At 35.5% G+C, this 13311-nt stretch overlaps 1 protein-coding gene across 17 annotated transcripts in view; it reads right to left on the minus strand.

Moving 5' to 3' along the window:
• The window catches only part of hts (adducin 1-like protein hts), a 458542-nt gene that overhangs the window by 224784 nt on the left and 220447 nt on the right, over window positions 1–13311 (minus strand). For 4 of the 17 annotated variants that reach the window (XM_069823640.1, XM_069823644.1, XM_069823645.1 and 1 more), the window contains one exon: window positions 5967–6013. The exons of the other annotated variants lie outside the window; for them this stretch is intronic. The gene's annotated coding sequence lies outside the window, so the exon portion shown is untranslated. The remainder of the gene's footprint in view (window positions 1–5966; window positions 6014–13311) is intronic. 17 annotated transcript variants of the gene reach the window in all.

The raw sequence follows: 13311 nt of genomic DNA on the forward strand, positions 1-13311 counted from the left end.
TTGAATTCTAGTCTCTCCTGTAACATGAACGCTATGTCTTGTGTCGATGGGATTATTTTGTCTTAAAGAGGTCCGGCGTCCACTGACCCTAACACAGCATTCATAATAATATATAAAGCACTCTATCGGTAAGTCCCTTGATGTATACTATAGTCCGCTTCAGCTTACTTAATACCTCAAGGATGAAACCTAACCATTTTCCCCCCTATTACTAACATGTGCTAGTGAATTATAGTGATTTTCTAGCTGCTCAGGTTGAATTTTCTTTTACAAACTTCGTTTCGAATTTCGAGTACTGACAAATACAACTGGCAGTTATTTTCTAACTATTATGTTGGCAGCAATAACTTCGCTTTGCAGTAAAGTAAACTGATGAAAATGCAAGTACCTAGGTTTGTGAATTTATAATTAATTAGTAGTACCGGTATTAATATTAGTATCAGTACACAATTCAGTTCTGTTGCGTTGTGATTCCAATTCAACTCTATATTCAGGTAAGTGTAATTAAATAAGAAATAGCTTATAGACCTGCTTGGTATATGAAATATGCACGTAAATATATTTGACACTTTAATGAAAATCTTTCGTGTTTAGATTTTTATTAAAATGTCCAAGAGAGGAAATAGCACGGTAGCGACTTCTTCAAGAAAGAAAGTGCTTGGTAGTATTTTAAGTAAGCTATACATTTTAAAGTGGTGTTCTGTTTTCGGAATTCGTACTAATCATTTCACGTGATCAAACTACATTTTTAGGTTATGTCTCGTGAATCGTAAACTGTTCAGTTAAAGCAATGAATTTCATGTTGCCAGACAAAATACATTTTAATATTAGATCATACTAATCCTAATAACCAACATAATATGCGAGAAGTCCAGGAGGAAAATATACTATTTCATAATTTATTGAATCATTTAGAAAACACCTCGCAACATAAAGATGAGATGATGTAAATAAGCAAGACATTGTTGTTGTTAAATTATTATATTATTATTATTATTATTTCAGTACGTAACATTGTGATTTTTCCCTCTTTGGTGATAACTGGTATTAGTTAGAAACAGTGAAGAGACGGCCAAAAAGGAACTTTTAGGAACTACACTTACGTGATTCTCACACAGGCAGTTCGGGTTCGAGTGACGGTCTGACCTGGGACTTAAGTGAAAAATCTACAGTGACACTTGTGGCGGACGATGTCGCAGTTGGGGTTCTCCTCGGGCTTCTTCTGTGCTCCCATATTAGGCAACTATATCATTCCGTCAACATTTCTCCATTCCGCCATCATTCCATTGCATTTCCCGAATGCCGGCTGGAGACGTAAGGAAAGTACTGGTCTAGTGACGAGTGAGGATGCCTGTAGTCAGGCAGCGTGGAATGGGAATGCGCCTGGTCGAGGGTTAGCGCAATTGAAGGGTTCAGAGCCATAATGGGCCAAGCGCCATATATTAAAAACGGAGGAAACAAGAGTTAAAATTAAGTGAGAACCATAATTTAATGAAACATACAGAAAGTAATATAAAGAGTGCACATTAAAACTAAATATGTAAATCTTGATTAAACTATGGTATTCACTTGAATTTAACCCTTGCTTTTTTCGTTTTTAATAAATAGCGCTTGGCCCACTATGGCTCTGAACCCTTCAATTGATATTCTAGGTCGCAGTGCTGGGTCGTAGTACACTCCTTCGAAATTCGATTCAGTTCAACCTCAGGTAAACAGTACAGTAATCCGACAAATACTATTTAAAGAATATAATATATTGTTCTTACATATGACTGGAACGCGTGTTCAAATGATGATAAAGCTTTGCTTCATTTTTCTGAAGATGGTGAATGGAGAAATGGCGAAAGGATAGCAGAGGAAACCAGACTCCGCTTTGATTCTTCGGGATTTGAAATCAGGTCTCCGAAAAGCAAAGAGCGCTTTTGCCATTCGGCGAGAAGCAAGAGAATTATCATAGTCATCTCATTAAAATCCATTTTTGTTCTATATCCTAAACACAGCATGCTAACGAGCATATCAACGGTATTTGAGATTAAAAAAAAAAGTAAAAATACATATTACCTGTCGTAGTATGCACAACTATTAAGATGCAGGCAGCTTTAAAAGGTTGCACAGAAGCCTTCTAAAGCATGATTGTTCTTCATTACCATTATTGATTTCCTGTACTATCTAAACAGAATCCCCGCAAAGTATTATTGAATTAAAAATTACAAGTAGGTATGCATTTCATTTGTGTGCTTCCTGATGACCAAACTATCAGATTATGAGCATGAACAAAATCTATCCATTAGTTTAGGAAGAAATACTATAAACAGACAGCATGTCAAAAACAGCATTTTCAGTATCAGAGTTGATAAAAACTTTTATTTCAGTCAAAAACTCGAAAATGATTTCAGTACGACCAAATTACTTTCTTTATTCTTGATATAACAGGAAAGTAAATAAGTCTGAAAAAAATGACAAGGAAACCCTGAAGGAGACGAACTGGAAAAAGACAGGAGATGGCTTAAATATAAACTAATTACGTCTGGGACTGAAACATTACTAACTTCTCATGTAAAGAAAAGCAAATGGCATACAATTGCGTAACAAAAGTAACACAACATTCATGTAATATTTTTCTGACATTGTCCAACCACTTGACAATTTTATTGTTAACTTCTTTCTTCTGACACAGGAGAAAGTCAACGAGATGACATCAGACGCCTATGCATTTTCTCACGGGTAAATTAAAATCAATGACTCGGAGAAAAAAAAAACATTAACTGTACCAAAGGAGCAGCCATGAATTGCATAATAAATTACAACGTTGTGATATAATGGCAGCACCTCTACAACAACCATCTATTCCGCAATAAATTAATAGCAGCAGTTCGTAATTAATATTAAACAGTATTCACCCGTACTCAGCTAATTTGAATACCATTTTAATGTCATATGCAGCGACACTCCAGTTTGTGCAGCCGTCATAACACACTAACGAGCTTCTTAAATAAATGAGAAACAAATATTGTCAGTAACTACTCAGTTGATAAGTTCAGATTTAAATAAATATCAATATTATGGGACAATACATATCAAAGACAGTAAATTATTATTGTAGTTACAGTAAAATCTCTCTTAACTGGCACAGAATAACCGGCAATACCAAAACAACGGCACTTTTGGCTATGCCAAAAAAAAAAAAGTTTAAATCTGTCACATTGCCACAGTCTGGGCCGTCAGTTTTGCCACATTAGGAAGTTCGCACGAACTTTCAGTTTCAGTAAATATTCGAACCTAAAAGTAGTGTATTATTTGTGTTGTGTTATGTATTTTAATAAGAAAATCCACACAGTTTTTATGTTTATTTAGTTATGTTCGGGCAGTCAGTGTTGCCACATTAAAAAATTCGCACGAACTTTAATTTTCAATGAATATTCGAACCTAAATATAGTGTATTATTTATGTTTATTTAGTTATGTTCCGGCCATCAGTGTTCCCACATTTAATTTTGAGTGAATATTCGAACCTAAAATTAATGTTTTATTTGTGTTGTGTAATGTGTTTTAATGAGGGAAATCCACACAGTTTTATGTTTATTCAGTTATGAGCACGTGATAGAGAAATAAACTTCACATGGCTGCAGTTTCAACATTTGGCACCATGAAATACAAACTTTTTTTTTTGTATATACCGGTATTTATTCAATTATCCGTCAAAATCTCGTATCCGGAACAAGCCTGGTCCCTTTGGTGCCGGATAAGAGAGATTCTACTGTACATTATTATTATTATTATTATTATTATTATTAGTATCATCATCATCATTATCATCATTATTATTTACATACTGATTAAATTAATAAAAACAATACTACTCGTTCTAACGGAGAGAATGTAATGCTGGATTAATCGAAATACGTTTTGACTGACTTTTTCAGTTATTTCTGAAAATAATGTGTGCGCGCGTACGTGTAAACTTTATTTTTCGAGGAATGTATATTTTGCTTCGTTGTCCACTGAGTTAGCACTGTGGTAGCGTGTCTGCCTCCAGATTAGTCGGCCCGGGTCAGAAATTTTCATTACCTCGGGACTAGGAGGGATGGTGGTGCATAACTTCTAATCACTAGATTGTACACCAATATGCCTGGGTTAAATCCCAAATCTCTTCGCAGTGTATATGAAGAGAAGACATATGTCACTGTTGATTGTGAGTCGTCCGTCGGACGGGGACGTTAAGCCTGACGGCCACCTTGGTGCTATTCGACAGGAATAGGCTACGCGCTGACACTGGGTTTCCCCTTCTCCCATCCTCATCATCATCATCATAATCATCATGATCGTCACTCAATCTATACACTACACTTACACGAACACTTACACATACACTCCTCACCCTAGTATGCGACATAACTCTCTACAGATACACATCATGTGCAGTGTGGACCGCCGAAGTGGAGTGCAACTAGAAAAATGGGTCACATGTGACTAATAATTACCTTCGGCTGCTTGTATTAATGTTCTTGAATCGATTCTCAATATTGGCATCCTACAGTTTTCTTCTTTCTTTAGACCAAAGATTATTTTTCAGTTCTGAATAAAAAAAAAATGAAAACACTGCACTCAAAAATTCAAAACATTAATTCCCGCAAAATTGTGCGAAAAAAGTAAATAATCCGTAAAAACTTAATTTCAGCCTATCATGCAGCTTTCTGTGTAGTTAAAATTTTTATTGAAACAGAAAAATTGTAACTACACAGAAGTCAAGTTTAAATCTCATAAGTGACACCAATAAGACATCACTCATGGGGCAACTAAACCAAAACAATGGGGTAGTGTGGTCAGTTCCTTTCCCCCCTCCATTCCATACGGTACATCACTGATTAGTAATATATTACACTAATCAGACTTCAGAATAAATCATTATCATCAGTAACTTTCAACTAAGAGTTTCTTAAGCACAAAAAAAAAATAGTACATATTAATTAATTTTAGATATTGAGGTACGGTATGATATACTATAAACATCTAAAGTAAATGTAGAGAAAACGGTTAATATTTTTACTTCCCATCTACAGAATTAAGTAGCAAAATTCGATCCGGGTTAAGTAACATCACTACTAATTGCTTATCTGTATTTTACGTTATTTAAAGACGCTGTATCAACTACTAAGTCATAAAGATTAACAATGTAATTACTTGACGTTCGCCTTCCAGTCGGGGGAAAAAGTCGGAAAAATCCAACCAGGTAGGACTAATCATCAAAGTCGGTATAGAACCAATGCCCGAGGCAGCTCCGCATTAACAGACAAATGCGCTACCGCCTGAGCTAATCCTGTGGCTCCTATTTTTCTTACATGTTCACCTTATCCGAACAGGTAAACAGGTAATGTAAAAACTTAAAACTCACTACAATTTTCAACAACAAAATATCGTGTAAGTTTATTTTAGGGATAAGTAAATCGGAATATTCAGTGCTGTAATTGTAAGCATAACTTTAAAATCAAACTTCTTTCTTACTTTATTGCAACTAACAGCCATACAAATTTACTAAAAAGCTGTTTTCTGGAATGCTGATGGTAACAGCACCATCCGGGTTTCGTTAATGAATGAAATATCTCGAAAAACCGGAATTAGTAATTCCGACTAGTATGAAGTGCAACCCACACGCGCAGAACTTCCATGTGGATAAATATAATGCTGTTTTGAAGGACTTTTTTTTCTCAAATATAGATAACAGACATTAAATGAAAAGTACTCTGTCAACCAACAAAATATTCATCTGACAGCAAGAACTTCAATATTATACCAACTGAAGGCCACAGAAAAAAAAACACTGTGGATAATAAAAGACCATAGCGACGCTTTAAGAAATATAAAGAGCTAATTAATTTAAGGCGTATGCTTCATAAGAGAACAATAATCTTGCTGTCGATGAGATTCGTCATGCCTAACTGCAGATTAGGGAAGTGACACCATGCTTACCTACTACCGCGACCTAGGCAATGATTTCAGTGTAGAACACAGCTCACCTGCAACAAAAATAAAACATCGGTAACATACATTAAGGTAAGAAACTTATGGGTAAAGTTGCCTATTTCTGTGATACCCCTAATCCTGTGATACTTTTTAAAACTGAATGTCAGTCAAAGCTTTGCCGTTCGACCATAGCGGCAGACATCTTTCTCGAAAGAGTGTATCTTTCGCCTACTTTTGAGACATCGGTGGACTTCCTAGCAAGATACCAAAGCCCGTGACATTCAGTGAAAAAACGTATCACGGAATTAGGCAACTTTACCCTACTAGTTTACTGAGAAGATAAAATAAAGGTTATCTCCGAACTGATAACCAGTATGTCACATTCACTGTCATTACTATACAGTCTTCGAGCACTTCGTATATACAGAACATTTTAAATGGTCACTAACAAAAACAAATGACGAGCATATTTAGTAAAAAAACATTTGGCCAGTTGTGAAGTAATCCACCGTTTATGATGTACAGGTGCGTGAAAACCATAGTTGTCGCTTCGATCCCACCAATGGCATAGGCTACATACTATAGGTGTTTGTTGCATTGTGACGTCTTGTGTTCGAACGAGATCAGGCGTTGTCCTCACCCCTTATCATGGGAGTCCCATTCTGCATTCAGTATCAGATTGTGAAACGTAAGCTTTTGAAATCTGTATTCAGATTTTAGCTACTGTACTTTCATGGCTTAAAAGTTTTGGTACAATTTATTAATAAAGCTTTTTTATATTGGAAGACTATTATGTAGTCCACTCTGACGTCTACAGACGAGATATCTCGGCGCTAAGCAAGTGTACCGAGTACATGTGTAAATGAATATAGTGTAATATTTAATAAAATTCCAAACATACATATACAAACACATTATTATTACATAACGTTATTCAACGGTAACTTGGGAACCGAGGTTCCTGTGTTTAAATCCATCACCCCCACCCCCGCCATTTTAATTCCAATATTCCTCAGTATCGCTTTCTTTACCACAAATCTCGCATGATCTCTCCCCGGTATCGAATCCCGATGCACTTTGGTTAGTACTCATTAAATGAGTTATGGGTGGTCATGACATTATGGTATAATTTTTGTTAAAGTTGGTCATTTAACGACGTTGTATCAACTAGGTTATTTAGCGTCAATGAGATTGGTGATAGCGAGATGATATTTGGCGAGATGAGGCCGAGGATTCGCCATAGATTACCTGGCATTCACCTTACGGTTGGGGAAAATCTCGGAAAAACCCAACCAGGTAATCAGCCCAAGCGGGGATCGAACCAGCGCCCGAGCGCAACTTCAGACCGGCAGGCAAGCGCCTTAACCGACTGAGCTACGCCGGTGGCTTGTAACTTTTGTAATGGCAGTTAATTTTGTTTATCTGTGATTTTTTTAGGCACGGCGAATAAATACTGTAGGTAAGAAGGCATCTTAAAATATAATGTTTGCATGATGCCACAGAATTCAAAGGGGGGGAACTTTAATTTACAGCGTTTTGTTTTCTAAATCTGTCTCCAAGTCCAATATGTATGATGTGATGCAGAGAAGATTTTTTTTTCTCTCTCCGCGGTGAAAATTTAGACTAGTGGTGTTCAAATGAAACATTACTATTTAATTTCAGACACAGGTTATTACAGCCGTCACATGTCAAAAGCAGCAAAGTTTAATTAAATACAGATAACGGCATTTATCTCTATGTAATATTTCAAATTATTATTGTAACACCACAGACGGCTTTGCTTATTGAGAACTAGTGGTATTTTCACTTTCATCAAATGAACAACGATCTTTCGCTAGGTTAGCGTGCTACTAAATGAAAACAAAGAATTGTAAGATAAACATCAACACTAACGACTTGCTCTAAATAAAGCTGAACTCGTGACATTATCTTTAATTTTAGGGTTTTACTGCAGGTGACATCTTACACCATTTCATCACAAATTGTGTACGAGATTTACCTTGTGTTCGGCTGAAATTTTGTAAAACCGTTTTGAATTATAGAGGAAATTCAGGGACATTGAGACTACGGAGCAATGGTAGAATGAGAATGGCATAGGAAACGTAAGTGCTCTGAAATAACATGTACTACAGCAGCTTTGTCCATCTTTGATGAGAAGACATCACAGGACGGTGCTACGCTTGACCCGTATGTCAGTATCATTTTCGTCTTCATGATTTGCTCTTTCCCTCTTCCAAGCCAGTCAGTCTATGCTTTATGCATTTGACCGACACGTCGCTGGATTTCCGCATAAAACATAAGCAAAGATCGTCACAATGGCAACAAATATGCGCATATAAAGTGAAATTTATACTCACGGCCTTAGTTTCCCCTTTCAACTGCATAAGATACATTAAAGGACGATGATACAGCAGAGGAGGAGCAATGGTGGAATAAGTACAATTGAACGGTTGGATGGAAAAGAGGCCTCAGGTCACTCAGGCCCATTTTGTGTAAAATGTTTTTTCGGAGTCCTTAGGGTTTGAAATACGTGCCTTAGAAATTTCATGAACGTAACATTAATATTGCCAGTGTTAGAGCTGTGTGAATAAATGTTGATAAATGTGGAGACATCAGCTGTCAAACCTCCAAACACATTGTGGCTGTGTGTAACGTGTCACTAGTTGTGTTTAAAACGTTCTACCGAAAGTCTAGAAGCAACTGTCATACAAATGGAAGGTTAAGAAGTTACGTATTATTTAACAAAAACTTAAGGATAACAGCAGATTTATATAAAGTAGAGGAAAACACCGAAATAAACCTAACAAAATATCTGGTGATGACTGGTTGCTTGTTAGTTAACACTGGGTACCTATTACATCTGTTGAAATGCACTATCGAGGCAAGGACACTAGCCGGCTCTACTTTGTTGACTCTTTTTTGGATGTAACAAGTCTGTATGAATCTTTTCGTGAACTTTACAAAGAAAAGAAAGGCCGTTTTCCGGAAAAGAAAACTACAGCTACTATAAATTCTTAGATGTTTCCATATTCATTTCGAAGACCACGAACTGATACAATTATGTGACTTTTGCGAAAAGTCTTAACTGCAGCTAGGAGCAAATACAAGTGATTTTCGAACAAAGACTGATTTAGATATTCACAAGCGGAAAGTTAATGAATACCAAAAGGTAAAGGATAAATTTCTGGACACAATGAATGAAAACTCTAAATGTTTGGTCATCGAATTTGATTATGGTCAAAATCTACCCGTATCTAAACTGAATGTTAATAGTCAGTTTTATAAACGACTATTATGGTATAATGTATTTAACGTGTATTGTCATAATGTGAAAAATAGTGTGATGTATTGCTACATTGAGACAGTCCAAAAAAAAAAAAAAAAAAAAAAAAAAAAAAAAAATCAGAAAGTGTTGCATCTTTTTTGCACCATTTTATTGAAAGGAAACTCAACAGTTCTCATGTTGATTATAAAGACATTATTTTGTTTTCGGACAATGCTGGGGGACAAAACAAAAATTTGATTATGTTTATGTTCTGTTCCTATCTTGCTGTATCACTTAAAACGCGTGTTTCTTAGATTTTTCCTGTTCGAGGTCACTCGTACTGTCAATGCGACAGGAATTTTGCCATTTATTCCAAGAAACTGAAGAGAAAAAGCACAATTGCAACTGGACCTGATTATGATAACATCATAAGTAAGAGTGCTGAGGTTGTTAATGGGGAAGGGACACTGAAAAGTTGGGGATCAACCTTGAAACCATTTTTTCAAAGAAAACCCAAGTCTAAAGGTAAAGTCTTCACATTACAGAAGTATTGTAAGTTAATGTACTCTACTACCGGTGATGTTTTGGTTTGTACTTCCTACAATGGTGCCTGTGAACCATTTCCACTTGTGTTGAAACCGATCAGGTTTTCATTAAAGTTAAGTGATACTGTTCCTGTTGCACCCAAGAAAAAATTCAAAGTTGAAAGATACGAGATGTCAGAAGTCTTTATGAGTTTATGAAAGAAGATGAAGTAGTTGGTTTCAATAACAGTTTAAGAACACCACTGAGGAACCAGGAGCATGGCATGAAAACTTATCAGTTGAAGCAAGTGACTATGAGGACATTGTAGCTAGGGTAGACAGTTTCTAAAGTGATGTGATTGAGACATGTTTAATCAGAATTTTTTTTGAAATATTGAGTTCCTTTCTATTATTTATATTTTCATTAAATTATGAGAAAAATCATATAATTTTCTGCGCATAGGCAGTCTAATAATAAAATAGTAAACTGAGTTTATATTGAGTTCTTTTGTATTCTGTTGTATTTTCATTACATTATGCAAAAAGCACATAATTTTCTATCCGTAATAATAAATAACAAATTGAGTTTATATTTTATATTCTGTTTTTAAGAAAAAAGGCCTGAGAGAGCCAATTTTCAAACACCAATAACTTTTAAATCAATCAGCTGAATACAGCTTTTCTTCTAAAATATTATTTAAACGTTGCAAATTCTTTTACCAAAAGCATATAATGTTATTTTGTACAGTAAAGAGAAAGGGACTAGTACTTTAAAATGTTTAAAGGTATTTTTCTCAAAAAGCCATTTTCTCACTGAGGCCCTTTTTCCAGCCAACCGTTCAATTGCATAAATCGAAGTATTAGGAGAAAAACTGATCTATAGCTGCTTAACATACCTCTTGTTAGAGTTATTAATAAGCGGATTTTTGTTGAATTGTTGGTCATTAGAGAAGAGAGGATTTCCTCTACAAATAGAGTATGAACTCATTAGCTTTATTTAGCTTAGTTTTCTAATATAACATTTTGTTTAAAATACATTTTGGTGTATTGTTCATAACAAACAAATGATGAGTAGAGCTAGGATTCGTATGTAGCAAAAGCTAATATTTTTAGTCGGTATAGTTTATAAACATGCAAGCCATGCTCCCCACTCCTTATTCTTGCCATTCTTTTCATTCAGTACTTCCATTAAGGGTCTTTAATCCTCTTAACCACCACTTACAAAACAGCGAGGGGCTTAAAAGCAGAATTGTCTAGTCCTTGTGACCTTTCTTGCATTTCGAGTCTTGTCAACCAGGCTTAAAACCTTCTTATCCGGCATTACATCGACTCAACTATACTCGGTGTCATTCTTAACTCTTACTACATATAAATCCTAGCTCTAATGATGAGCCACGAATGAAACCTTCGGTCCCTTAACAAAAAGCAGTCAACAGATCGATGAAGGTCTATTGCTGAGCCCAGGCACTTCACTATATTATCATTTACTATTACATAAGTATATATAATTTACACACACAATTTTAAGATATAGTTTTTTTTTATAATTTTCAGATATTTTTTTTTTCATATAATTTCAATCTTACACATGACACGATGCTACACTCAACACTCGACTTGGGGTCAGCGAATCCTCAGGGATCCACATAAACAATCCAGGGTATCCGCGACATTATTCACAAGGAACCTATATTCATATACAAGGTGGAAGTAATATATAGTGCAGATTTTAACAGTTTATTCGTTAGACAGAGTACAACAAACACTCTTCTCAGAAAAAATAATTTTCCCTTAAATGTTCAACACTATTCTACTCGATAATTAGCTACTATCTGTACGATTCTAATTTTTACTCTCATCATTAAAGAAACGGATAAGGAATGATATATCCCTATGCAGTTTTTCAATAAAATAGACTGCTTTCTTGCAAATTAGATAAAAAGTTTAACACCTATCTGGAGTGACTAAAAAGACATTTCTACCATCACATCTAGGTTGAGTAACTCCTCGACACTTCACATTTTGTACACGTCAATAAAATTAAATTTCTCTTCCCCCTCCCCACAAAAGTAATTTCCATTGCCATTTTGTGGTCTGTTTTTAAATAATTACGGTATATCCCACGTTTTTCTACAACTACATTGTTTCGCATACGTAACTACTATACAGATATAAAAAATATAGGGGTCCACAAGCCTCCGTTAATTGGAAACCAGTGTTCTACACCGATGATACAGTATATGACGCCGACAAACATATACGTATAAACAAAGCAGACATCGTACTGATAACTATGCTAGAAGTGGACTAGGAACACAGGCAGCAGTCGTCAGACAATGACAAGTCTAGAGGGAATCCAAAACTAAGTAAGATTCTGTAAATGGATCAAGATCATTAAAATCATTTTTAACATCTCAACTCGCTATCACCCAGTCTAATGGATCTTAAGTTGGACTTAAAACATTTCTGCTCTTTCTACTCCTCTCACACGAACGTCGCCGGAAGACTGAGTGGCTTTAGAATTTTAGAAGCAGCCGTTCAGAACTGACGCCTTGTCTACATCACAGTGTATATAACACATCAGCCGACACGACCTTCCTACCAAGTTTCATGAAAAGCAGGCTCCGTTCCAAGTTACAATATACAACGTAGGGAAGTATACATACAGCATTCCTCGATGTGTAACCAAGTTTTTCCACTGGGAGATGAAGTGAAAGGAGTGTGATTCTGTATGCGTCTAAAGTTGAATTGGCTCAGTCTGGGAAGAGACTTGTATAACAAAGGCTATGTACCTTCACATTTTATAATACCAGAGGTATAATACACATCTTATTTTGAGCCTTAGTTTAATCTTCTTTGGATAGTGTTAAACTTTCCTTCCATTTTTTTTTTTTTTTTTTTTTTTTTGTGGGTCCTCTTCTACTGCATATATCGTTAACTCCAGAAATTCCATTTGGCTACGAGTATCTATTCACTTTCTTATGTTCCATTTTACAATAGGTACCATTGCCGCCAACGATAGCAAGGGTAGACCAGTAGTTTATCTGATATACAATTTCAAGCATTTATACCTCAGCTGGCCACTCAAGTCATTCGAATGTCTCGTTATATTTGCATTTAAGATAATACGAAATAAGCCATTCGTCTATTCTACGAGTACTCTGTCAACATGTCAACTAGCTTGTTCAATGTACTAGATATATCGTTTTAATGTGTGTATACGTAGTTTGTTTACGTGTAACTTGCTTTTTCGGTTCTTAAAGTTACCATGAGCATAAAACATAAACTCAGGTCCTTTATTCGTTTCGCATGGTTACGTTTAAGAGTAATATGTATTCCGTTAACAAAAGGGAGTATGCAAACGACCATTATTTTGTAAAATGTTGAGACTAGTTGCTGTTCATCCTTTGAACCACGTTTTAACTTATTTCATATGAGTCTATAAACTATGTAACTAAAATATGGTAGTTTATTCTATGGTTTTACTGTCAACAACTCTGGTTTTGATAGAATCAATTAACGTCAAACCTACTACGTTTTTATTTAACGATATCTAAAAGTA

The sequence above is a fragment of the Periplaneta americana genome, chromosome 4 (genome assembly GCF_040183065.1).
Source record: "Periplaneta americana isolate PAMFEO1 chromosome 4, P.americana_PAMFEO1_priV1, whole genome shotgun sequence".
Taxonomy (NCBI): domain Eukaryota; kingdom Metazoa; phylum Arthropoda; class Insecta; order Blattodea; family Blattidae; genus Periplaneta; species Periplaneta americana.